We start from the raw sequence: 11,999 nt of genomic DNA, 5'->3' as shown, positions 1-11,999 counted from the left end.
TCTGTGTGTGTCACATATATTTGTGTCTGTGTGTGTCAGTGTCAGTGTGTATCTGTTTGTGTGTCCGTGTGTCCGTGTGTCCGTGTGTGTGTGTGTGTGTGTGTGTGTGTGTGTGTGTGTGTGTGTGTGTGTGTGTGTGTGTGTGTGTGTGTGTGTGTGTGTGTGTGTGTGTGTGTGTGTCTTTATATGTGTTTGTCAGTGTATGTGTCTGTCAGTGTATGTCTGTGTTTGACTGTGTATATGTGTGTCAGTGTCAGTGTGTGTCTGTTTGTGTGTATGTGTGACTTTGTATGTGTTTGTCCGTGTATGTGTCTGTTAGTGTATGTGTATGCCTGTGCATGTGTGTGTCTGTGCATGTCTGTGTATGTGTGTTTCAGTGTCTCTGTGTGTCTGTTTGTGTGTGTGTATGTGTGTGTCTGTGTATGTGTGTCTGTGTTTGTGTCTGTCAGTGTATGTGTATGCCTGTATATGTGTGTATGTGTATGTTAGTGTATGTGTGTGTCTGTGTATCTATCTGGCTGTCTATCTATAATGAGCAGTAAAATAAAACGTACATTGGGAGCTGTCCCCTCCCCATATGTCCTATCCCCTCTTATTATATATACCCAGACAGTAATATATATTACCTTTAGTTATTGGGATCAGCAGGTTCTCTGATGCAGCAGGAAAGGTGAGAGGTTTGCTGTGTCTGTAGGAACACAGGGGGTATTTAAGGGAGAGAGGGAGGGAGAGAGAGGTGGGACAGATACTGAGGAGGGGCAGTGACAGAGAGGAAATAAAGTGAAACAGAAGGGGAAAGTGACAAAGAAGAGGTACAGTGACAGAAAGGAGGGACAGTGACAGAAAGGAGGGACAGTGACAGAGAGGAGGTACAGTGACAGAAAGGAGGGACAGTGACAGAAAGGAGGGACAGTGACAGAGAAGAGGGACAGAGACAGAGAAGAGGGACAGTGACAGTGAGAATATGTGTTTCGAGGGGCGGTTTTCGGAGAAAGTGTTGTCAGATTGTGTCTACTGCTGCGGCCAAGTTTATTCGAGCATTTGCCCGTTCTTGGCCGCAGCAGTATCCTGGCGCGCGCCGCAGGGTGACGGGCGCGCGCCGAAGCAGCGGAAGAGCGCCCTCCGATCGGGGCGCTCTCCCTACCGCTGCCGGGTCCGCCGGGTCCCCCGGAACCCCCTGCCGCCGTCCCGCGATCGCGGGACACCAGGGCTCCCTCGGGGAGCCCTGGACGCGCGTGCAGGGGGCGCTGGCACCCGATGATGCGTGACCGCGCATCGGTGATGCGCGGCACGCTGAGGGAGTGCGGCTCGCAAGCCGGGGCATCCCCCGGCTTGCGGAATGAGCCGCACTCGGATAAACTGTGTCGGCAGTGTAGGTAGTCTCACTGCTAGGGTTCCCTGCTTCAGCACAGACCAGAAAGGTAAATCGGGCACAGTAATGTAACGTGACTCTGTAACAATCAGCGGTCCCTAGGCTTTAGGGGATGCCCAGTTAATGCCCAGGTAACCCAGAACCTATATAGGGTTCTGGGGGGCTCAAACCCTATATAAGGTAGTGAGGGGACACCAAGAGTCCGATCCAAATCTCTTTAATAGTGCGCGTGGGGAATATGGCTAGTGAGAAGTAAAGTGCAGCTTTTTATTCTATTCCCCATAACCAGAGACATAGGATTCATAAAAGTGTATATTTTATTAACATCGTGTTAAAAAAAAAAAAAATGCTTTGTGCACGGTATAATGAGCTGGGGCTTTCAGAACAAATGTTATGACAAGCCACAGGGGCTACCAACGTGGTGCCAGGGCGTCTGCCAGACATTGGAGATGAAAGCCACAGAGGAAGCCTCAGGTGTGAAGGCCATTTGGGTGGCAGGGCAGGGCTGCATTACTCACGTCCTGGGATGAATGGAAGTCGTCCGGACTACCATTTGCCCCACTAGACTTGGAGGAGCCTAACCTACAGTAGCATGTGGCATCTGTCTAGCAAGGGACGGAGGTGGCAAACTCGCGCAGGTCCCTTGGCAGGGTCAGATTCCCCGCTTTCCCGGCTTTCCATACCAGCATCGTTCTGATTGGCTGGTGGAAAAAAATTCCCACCCTCTGATTGGCTTCAGGGTTTTGTGAATGAAACTCAGAAGTTCTATAAGAACCCCTGAGCCAATCAGATTTGGAGATTCTAAGTGGAAAATTCAAAGATGCTCTTGGGCGAATAGCAAAGGACCGGCTTCAGAAAAACAAAGGCTTAAAAATGTTTTCTTAGTCCAGACTTTTGCGGCCAAGTTCTGAAAATCGAACGTAGTGGTTGCGGCTGGGATTTCAAGACGATTTTAGTTCCAGGACTTTGGAGCTCGGTCCCGGTCAAGCAGATTCAAGTCCTCCGGAGCCGAAGGGAGCGGTGGTGTCTGGAACTGCATGCCGATTTGAGTTCCAGGACATTTCCAGCTATGTCCTGGTCAGGGTAAGGACATTGTCCTGGTCCATAGAGGACGTTTCCGGCTATGTCCTGGTCAGGGCAAGCTTATTTAGGAGCCCCTGCACCTAGGAAAGTCTAGTTTTCACCCCCAGACCCCCAGTAAGTGTATCTTTTCTTGTGTAGTTTGTGTATCATTGTGTGTCTGCTTTTTCCTGTGAATAAATTATCAATTTATTTAATTTACCTGTTTTGTTCAATATATGATCCTGGTAAAAAGGTGTAAATGCCTGGTCTCCTGTGACAACTTTTGTAACATCCTCCCTCCTAGCACAGAAGATCCCGATTCATTGACGTGCCATCCATCCCTACTATGAAGGTAGCACCTCTCAGAGAAGGACTCCCAGTGCTCCCTTTTTAAATATAGGAACATATCTGCTTAACGCCAATCTTGTGGTTCTGAGCCTGTGGAATCAGAGTCCTTACATACTAAATGTAATGGTTTAGCTATTACTGAACTTAGCTCCTTAACAACCTTTGGGTGTAAGCCATGGGGGCCAGGTGCCTTATTTACTTTAATTTTACCATACCGCCTATGAACTTGTTCCTCGGTTAACCAATTGTTTGTTGATGTCAAGCTTGTGGTTTCCTCCTGTTGCAATATTTTTGCAATTGATTCTTCTTTACAGTAATACCTCTGCTTCCTCCTTATGTCCAATAATTTCCCTAACCGTCACACACTGAAAGGATCCTATATTCTCTTTTCTAATCTTTTGTTATTAAAGAATTTTTTAGAGTTTATCTTTCTTTCGGTGGCAATCCTTATTCTTATTTTCGATTTGATGCACTTCGATTGCCCTTTTGCAACGTTTGTTACATTCCTTGTCATTCTGATACGATGCCTCCGTCCCTTCTGACTTTAGCAATCTAAATTCCTGCCTCTCCCTTTCCATTTCCTCCCCAACCTGTTTATTTAGTCACATTGCTTTAGACTTATTTCTGTTATTTTTATTACCCAACGGTATACACTGATGAGTTTGCTTTTCTAACAATGTTTAAAAGACTGCCCGTTTATCTTCCACATTTATTCCTGCAAAAACCTGTCCCCAATTTATTCCTTGTAAATTATTCCTCAATTTATTAAAATCTGCTAAAAGTATAAATGTTTGTTGAACCTTTATAATATGGCTTTGATAGTTTATTTCAAACGAGACTATAGTATGTTATCATCACTGTTTCTCAAATATTCCTGGACTTGAATATGTATTATTACTTCCACATTTGTTTGAAATGACCAAATCCAGTATTGCCCCTCCCCTGGTGGGCTCCTCAATAATTTAAGTAATGTAATTGTAATTTAACACCCCCTAAAAACCTGTTTCCTTTCATTGTTATGCTACTCTCATTGCCCCAGTCTATGCACTAAGCTCAATGGGTTTGCGTTCTGATGTTCAATAAAAGCACGTCCGTTAAAAGTGAGGCCGGGGACGCGATTCGCTAAGGCCTTGAGCCCATTTTTTAACGTACGTGCTCAAAACACCCACAGCGTACGGGTTGCTTTTTTCCCCCCTGCTAGCATTCTTAAACTTCCCGTACGCTAGCTGATAGAAAAAAAAGCCGCATGTAACATTTGCATGATGATTTGCCATCTCCATGCAAGGCTGTTACAGGCGATCGTACACTAAATAAATACATTTTAATAATAGTGTACATGAGCAGGGGGTCTTCGGAGCTGAACCGCATTGGTTTCATGTCCGAGGACCCCCCTACTTCAGGAGATACAGGCCCCGTTATGGGGTGCCGGTGTGATGGATTGGATAAAATGCCTATTTCTTCATCTGTAATACTTTGCTATGATTCCTTACTCAAAATGGCTACCACAGCTACCCCTCCCTTCAAGTAAGGAAGATGGCACCGAGGAATTCCCCTCAAATGCTGATGTGTCCAAGAAAACCTACAATAACAAGACCATAAATCATAACAACAAGACCATATAAGGACGAGACCTAACAAAGAATCATTGAGCTGTCTAGCTCTTTTGCATACAAACCCCCTCCCCTACAGCCCCTGTATATGAACGCAGGCTCTGTAGGAATAAAGTCAGACATTATCATACTGAACGTGGTGTCAGCGTGATTTTTTCTCAGTGCATGTACTATATATATATATTTAGGGAAAATAATCTGGACGAGGACAGATACTCTGAAGACGTTTTTGGTCTGATCCAAATTATCCAATTCAGCTGGCGCCCAACGTGGGCCCTGGGTTGTGAACCAACGGACAGCCGTGCGCAGAGGGACCGGGGTGGACCAAGTGCGGACGCGGCAGGAGACTGATCACCTCTGGAGTACGGTAAGATAACATTTATTATCTACCGATACGCACTGTCTCCGCTGTTGGTCTATTTCTGTGTCTCATACGGCTCTCCGAAGGTCACCTAAAGACAGGTAGATATCTTGCCCAGAGCCCGTTTTAAACTCAAACCTGTTACCTAGACTATCTGTCACCCGGTATATGTTTACATGTTGTATATGTTAGTCAGTGCCGCAAGTGGGAGCCCGGAGTGGAGTGGGATTTTTGTCGGCTGACTAGGGGTTTTGTCAATGTACGTTGTAAACTTGGTGGAAGGAGGGGTAAAGGGGGAGTAAGGTATAGTCGGTTCAGAGAGGAAACACGGGAATCCCGGTAGTGACTGTGCGGTTTGGCGCGTTGCAAGGGAAGGAGTGTTGCGCGTTACGGTTTTGTAGCAGCGCGGAATCCTGCCGATTGATCCCTGAACAACCTTTCCCTCTCTCGTAATCAAGTTGTATGTTATGTCCAAAATGTGTTTGTGTATTAGTGTTGAGAATTCATGAGGACGGGTGGGGATTGTTGAGAGTAGAAGAGATAGCCCATAGGTGCTTGGGCGATAACCCCTAGACGTTAAACTGCCCGAACTCCTGTTTTTTCCGCGTTAACGTACGCTTTGCAGTAAGAAAGAAAGAAAGTGAATAGGAAAGAAATAGGCAAGTAAATTTGCTGATAGATAATCAAGGCATATGATTGTGTTGTGAAAGTAAGTATTGAGGGTTATTTTTATGAAAGGTTTATATGCAGGAATTGGGATACAATTAGATACTGTGTATATTATTTGGAAGGGAAATAAAGTGTTATAAGTGAAGGGAAAGAAGAGAAAGAGGGAAAAAAAAAAAAAAAAGCAGGGCATTTTTGCTAGTAATTGCAGTATAGAGAGAAAAAAAAAAAAAAAAAAAAGGTGCAGTTTTAACATTTGAGCACAGGCAAGTAAGACAGGGAAAGGAGTCTTAGCCTGCCACCTAGTGGCGGAAAGAGAGAGAACAGAACGAAGAGGAATGGGAGCAGCTTTCCCGGTAACTGGTAAAGATTTATTTTTGAAAGATTTGTTCGTATTGGCCACACGAATGGGTCTTTTAAAACCAGAAAATATTCTTTTTCCTTCTGTTCTAATGGCAACTAGAAAGAGGGGTCTTTTTCTGTGGGAGGGAGAAGTTCAGGGAGAGCAGTCTTGTGTTTTTTTTGAATCCCACAGGGAAACATACCTTATGTTAGTATGAGTCAAAATAATTCTGTTGAGGGACAGAAGGGTCCCGCTGCATTTCTTTTATCATTGCCAGGACAGAAGTTAATATAATAACAAGTGAAAAAACAAAGCCAGTAGACTGTTTAAAGTATGTAGTATTACTGCAGCAGAAGGCAGGTTAAAACCAGAAATGTGTCGAAAGATATTGAAAGAAAAGAGAGGAATTTTGAATGATAACAACCTGCTGAATTAGCAGATAGCAGAAGCCTGGTTTAATGTTACCAAGGCTGTCCAGAGAAAAATGGACCAAGCAGGAGATAGAAAAGGGAGGGAAGATTGTTTTAATTGTGGTGTGACTGATTTATCTATACTCACTCCTTTGTTACCTTCGCTCCCAGCTCCAGCAGCACCCCCACCTATACAACCCACTACCCCGCCCACGAATGACAAACCAATCTTGACTGTTCATGCAGCAGAACTATATCCTGTGATGCAGGCAGACGGTTCCTATTACACCCCGACTGCGCCCCTAATGCCCCTGATGCCAGTCCTTTCACCCCAGACAATCACTGCCCCAGCGGTAGGGATTCAAGTCTACCCTGACACAACAATAGCACACAGACCCAGCAGCAGTGTCCACTATAGTACGCCTGGTAGTTTTGACTCAGATAGTGAGTCACAGGCCGTTGCACAGGAGGCGAACATGACCTGGAATACTAACCCCAGACACCCCCCAGTACCCGACCGCTGCCCAAGGTTATATGGGCAGACGCCCAAGCAGGTAGAAGGCGCCCCAATAATGTATGTCACCTCACCCCCTTCCTGGTACACACAGGTACAGCCAGGAGCGTAATTAGAGCTGCAGACATACCTGACCCTTCCTATTTGTCTGATATTGATGTTTCATGTGTGGGGGGTAGATGGCATTCCGCGCTCTAGCCCATTAACACGACCCCTGCAGATAGTTCCCTACCCTGAACTATTTGCACGATTTGTAGTTTCCTCCACCTGCCCGCTTAATCTGCTTGGCACTGATATTTTGTCCAGGTTACAGGCCTCCATAATATACTCCGAGGACGGCACCATTGATGTAACCTCCCCGCTCTGGGAATCAGATGTCTCTGCCCTTTGTTCCCTTCCGATACTTTTGGCATTAGCGGACAAACCCTCAGCTGCCAGTATACCGCCCGCTGTCATGGATAGGATCCCGTCCAAATTATGATCCACCGGCCCTGAGGATAACGGGCACCTAAGGGTACCGCCCATTGTTGTACAGCTCAAATAAGGGGCCCCGCTTCCCCGTAAACTGCAATACCCCTCTTTTCCCTGTAAAGAAACGCTCCGCGAAGGGTAAACCTGATAAGTATAGAATGGTTCAAGATCCTCAAGCAGTAAAAGATGCAACCATTGTACGATGTTTTAACAACAAATCCCTTTCAGATGACCCCAGAGGCTTCCAAGAATTTCACTGTTCTCAAACAGGTAATATCCTCTGCCCCTGCCTTGGGCCTCCCAGACTATGATTTACCCTTTAAGCTTTTCGTATCAGAACGAAATGGACATGCAACTGGAGTGTTAACACAGCCACACGCTGGCCGATGTCGACCTATTGGTTATTACTCCAGCCGTCTCGATGCTGTGGCTCGTGGTGGACCGTCCTGTCTTCGTGCTGTCTTTGCTGCTCAAGCACTGCTGGATAAAACTTCGGATATCGTTCTAGGGCATGACCTCATTCTCCTGGCACCACATGAGATTGCTGCTATTCTCAATCAGACACAGCCAAAACATCTGTCCGCTGCCAGACACCTCAGGTTGCAATGCTCGCTTCTCATTCCAGACAATGTCATCCTTCTCCGGTGCCAAGTGCTTAACCCCTCCACTCTTCTTCCACTTCCCGAGGGGGGAGATGTGCAGGGACACGAACAAGAATAAAGCACAGCTGGAGTCGACCTACCCCATGATTGCTTCGAACTCATGAAGCTAGAAACTGCTCATCTGCCCACGGTGAGTGAAACGCCGATACAGAACCCAGATCTAATCCTGTTTGTGGATGGTTCTCGATATGCTGATCAAGGCACCTACCATACGGGTTATGCGGTCACCACAGACTCTGTGGTCCTACTGGCAAGCACACTACCGTCAACAGCATCTGCACAAGAAGCCGAACTACAAGCCCTCACTGCAGCGTGTAAACTGGCAGAAGGACAAACGGCGAATATCTACACTGACTCTAGATGTGCCTTTGGAGTAGCACATGATTTTGGCGTCATTTGGCAAACCAGGGGATTTCTGACAGCAGCAGGAACACCAGTGAAACACAGCTCAGCCATACAAGCTCTGATGGACGCCCTACTCCTTCCAAGCCATGTGGCCATCCTAAAGGTAAAAGCCCATGGGAAACTGAACACAGAAGAAGCCAGAGGAAACCATCTGGCGGATGCTGCGGCAAAACAAGCTGCCAGCGGGATACGAGAAGTGGAAGATCAAGTGGACACGACAAGGATGGTTCCGTTAATGCAGAACCTCCCAGTGAATCGAGAATATCTGAAGAAGTTGCAAGAATCTGCAACAAAGGAAGAAAAGGAAAGCTGGAAGAAAAGAGGTGCATCACCCCAAGAAGGAATTTATGAGTACAAAAAGAAACTTTGTCTGCCACGGGCATTGTATCCTGCTGTGGTACAATGGGCACATGGAGCAGCACATCTCTCGAAGACTCTTATGAATGCACTGATCGACAAATACTATGTGGCGCCTGGAATTACCCCAATGACTAGTAATTTCTGCAAATTATGTACAATTTGTGCAAAGTGTAACCCAGGATGTGTGGAAAAACAACCGCAGAAACACCTTGCAAGGCCCCGCTTTCACTGCTACGTTAGCTAAAGAAATTTGGTCCGCGCTAGGGACCACCCTTGCTTTCCACACCCCATACTATCCACAGAGTAGCGGAAAGGTAGAAAGAATGAATGGCACACTGAAAACTAGAATGTTGAAAATGGCCCAGGAAACAAATATGCCCTGGCCAGATAGTCTACCCATTGCTTTGTTCAGTATTCAATATACCCCACGAGGGGAATATGCTCTATCCCCATTTGAGATACTGTTTGGTACTGCCCCCAAACTTGGTTGTTACTACCCACAGCAGTTACAGATGCAGTCTGATGTTTTGACGAAATATGTAACTGCCCTAGCGCAAGGACTAACCAATATGCATGGTCGAGTGTTTTCTTCTATTCCAGATCCAGATCTAGATACCGGGACTCATAAACTCGTGCCCGGAGACTGGGTGCTCGTGAAGAAATTTGAAAGGAAACATTCCCTAGAGCCCAGATATGATGGTCCTTTCCAAGTTCTGTTGACCACAGCGACATCAGTCAAGCTAGCTGGCAAGAACACCTGGATACACGCCTCTCATTGCAAGAAGGTTCCTGCTCCCAACGAGGACACCTCAGAAGGAAAATGATGCTATATATCCTTTGCTTGTTGGGTCTAGGGGGGCACAAGAGATTGCTATCACCCAACATGAAGGGGTAGTCACGTTTTGGTATAATTCATCCAATACTCATGTAGCTACCTTCTCCTTTGATTATTGTAATATAGTCCGCTGCCCCTCAACACATTGGCAATATAATCGATACAGCAATGTCGGTTTCAGGTCTACTTATATATGCGTAACGGATTCCTACTGGGGAAAGGAATGTGATTACTGGGGAGCAGTAGGATGGAACACAGGAACAGATTGGGGATACTGACCACAAAATGGTCTAGCAAGGAAAGACGGGATGGCAAAAGATTCTTGCCCAAATAGGCATCGCAATAGTTATTATTTTTGTTTTGTTTGTGATTATTGTCTGCTGTGTTCTCCCATGTTTTAAAAAGTTCATGACCAAAGCTGTTGACAATAGCACTCCTACCTTTTTTCTGCAGTCAGATAATAATACTCCACTCTTGGAAGATGGTCCATTTACTCCGTTACAGTCCCTCCCAGTTAAGTACAATAGTATAAACCCATAGGGACAGCATCTGACTTCCTTATGTGCAAAGTCTGTGGCAAGGGGGGTCATGGACAAGCCATGACTCGTCTAACGTACAGCACAAAAGAGTTCCCAGGCACATCTGGACAGATGAGTTAGTACACATCTAGGGACAGACTCAGAAATAGACATTTCAAGGGGGGACTGTGATGGATTGGATAAAATGCCTATTTCTTCATCTGTAATACTTTGCTATGATTCCTTACTCAAAATGGCTACCACAGCTACCCCTCCCTTCAAGTAAGGAAGATGGCACCGAGGAATTCCCCTCAAATGCTGATGTGTCCAAGAAAACCTACAATAACAAGACCATAAATCATAACAACAAGACCATATAAGGACGAGACCTAACAAAGAATCATTGAGCTGTCTAGCTCTTTTGCATACAAACCCCCTCCCCTACAGCCCCTGTATATGAATGCAGGCTCTGTAGGAATAAAGTCAGACATTATCATACTGAACGTGGTGTCAGCGTGATTTTTTCTCAGTGCATGTACTATATATATATATTTAGGGAAAATAATCTGGACGAGGACAGATACTCTGAAGACGTTTTTGGTCTGATCCAAATTATCCAATTCACCGGTATCCCCTGCAGAATTTAAATATCCCGGTCACGTGACGCGGAAGCTTGAAAGTGCAGGGGATACCGGCACCCCATAAAGGTGCCTATATCTCGGGAAGCAGGGGGTCCCCGGACATAAAACCAAAGCGGGTCAGCTCCGGAGACCCCCTGCACATCTACACTATGAAACACATGTATATTAAAAAAAGATTTAACAAACATCAATACACGACCCCCCCCCCTCTCCGCCCAAACCCATACAATACAGTAATGTGCAAAATAACTATTATCCAGATATATTAAACACTGCATTAGCATACCTAAATAAAGTAAATAAAAACAGTAGCCAGCTAATCCAATCAATACAAGCAATAACAACATCAACAATGAATTAATTAAACCATTAACCAATGAAACCAATTAATTCCTAAACCAACTCAAAATGAATAGTAACCCTAACCAATCAAACCAATGCATTACTACAACATTAATGAATGTAAACATTAAAAGACAAAGAAATGGAGGCGCATGCGCGAGGGTAAGGAGCATGGCAGCTTAACTCACTAGCTCCGTGCATTGCTCCAAGAAATCAATACAGAAAAACATCAAAAATCGATAAAAACGTCTAAAAATAGATCACACGCAAGCTAACAACGACAGGATGTCGAAAAAGATAGCCAAGACCCCCACGGAAAAAGGGGTTACCCGAGTATTTCGGGGATGGCAGATCCCGCAGGGAGTTACAACAATGGCACCCGCCTCCCACACGGGATCCGAATCGGAGGGAGAAGTGGAGGAGGATCAGGGACTTTTACCGGTACGTCGGTGTGATATCGAAAGGCTCTACACAGACCTGAAGTCGGTACTCCAGGCCGAGATACGAGCACTCGCCAAAGAGGTGGGGAACCTGGGGACCCGGACACAGGACCTAGAGGTACAAGTGGACGCCAACATAAAAGCCACCCAAAAAAACCACAAAACGAACGGCGGACCTGCAGGCCCAAATCAATGAGCTCAAAGAAAGGCAGGAAGACTCAGAAAATCAAGACCGCCGCAATAACGTGCGCCTGCGGGGGATCCCCGAAAGCTTTGGGGACTGTGAGGGGTTCGTGACACGTTGGCTCGAACACATTTGCCCCGAAACCTCTATGGACAGATTACTCATGGACCAGTGCCACCGTGCATTGCGCTCCAGACCGCAGCAGTCCGAACAATCACGGGACATTATAGTGCGGCTGCACTACTACAAAACCAGAGAGGAGGTGCTGCAGCGGGCCAGGAATGCACCCCTCTTGGAGTTTGAGGGAGCGAAAATTGCCGTATTCCAGGACATAGCCCCGGCCACATTGGCCCGTCGCAGGAATCTGTGGCCCATTACAAAAGTGTTGCGGGATAACGCGATCCCTTACCGCTGGATATTTCCATTTGGCCTTACGGTCATCCGCAATGGCCGCC

At 46.1% G+C, this 11,999-nt stretch overlaps 1 protein-coding gene across 3 annotated transcripts in view; it reads right to left on the bottom strand.

The window, feature by feature from the left end:
• LOC142470640 (uncharacterized) overlaps positions 1-11,999 on the bottom strand; it is an 82,252-nt gene that overhangs the window by 8,772 nt on the left and 61,481 nt on the right. For 2 of the 3 annotated variants that reach the window (XR_012789288.1, XR_012789287.1), the window contains exon 2: positions 627-688. The gene's annotated coding sequence lies outside the window, so the exon portion shown is untranslated. Of the gene's footprint in view, positions 1-626; positions 689-2,654; positions 2,867-11,999 lie in introns of those variants that run through there. The other variant, XR_012789286.1, reaches the window with a different exon arrangement.

The sequence above is a fragment of the Ascaphus truei genome, chromosome 20 (assembly GCF_040206685.1).
Source record: "Ascaphus truei isolate aAscTru1 chromosome 20, aAscTru1.hap1, whole genome shotgun sequence".
Taxonomy (NCBI): Eukaryota; Metazoa; Chordata; class Amphibia; order Anura; family Ascaphidae; genus Ascaphus; species Ascaphus truei.
The sequence above is the reverse complement of the archived record's forward strand: the minus strand, read 5'-3'. Positions and strand labels throughout refer to the sequence as shown.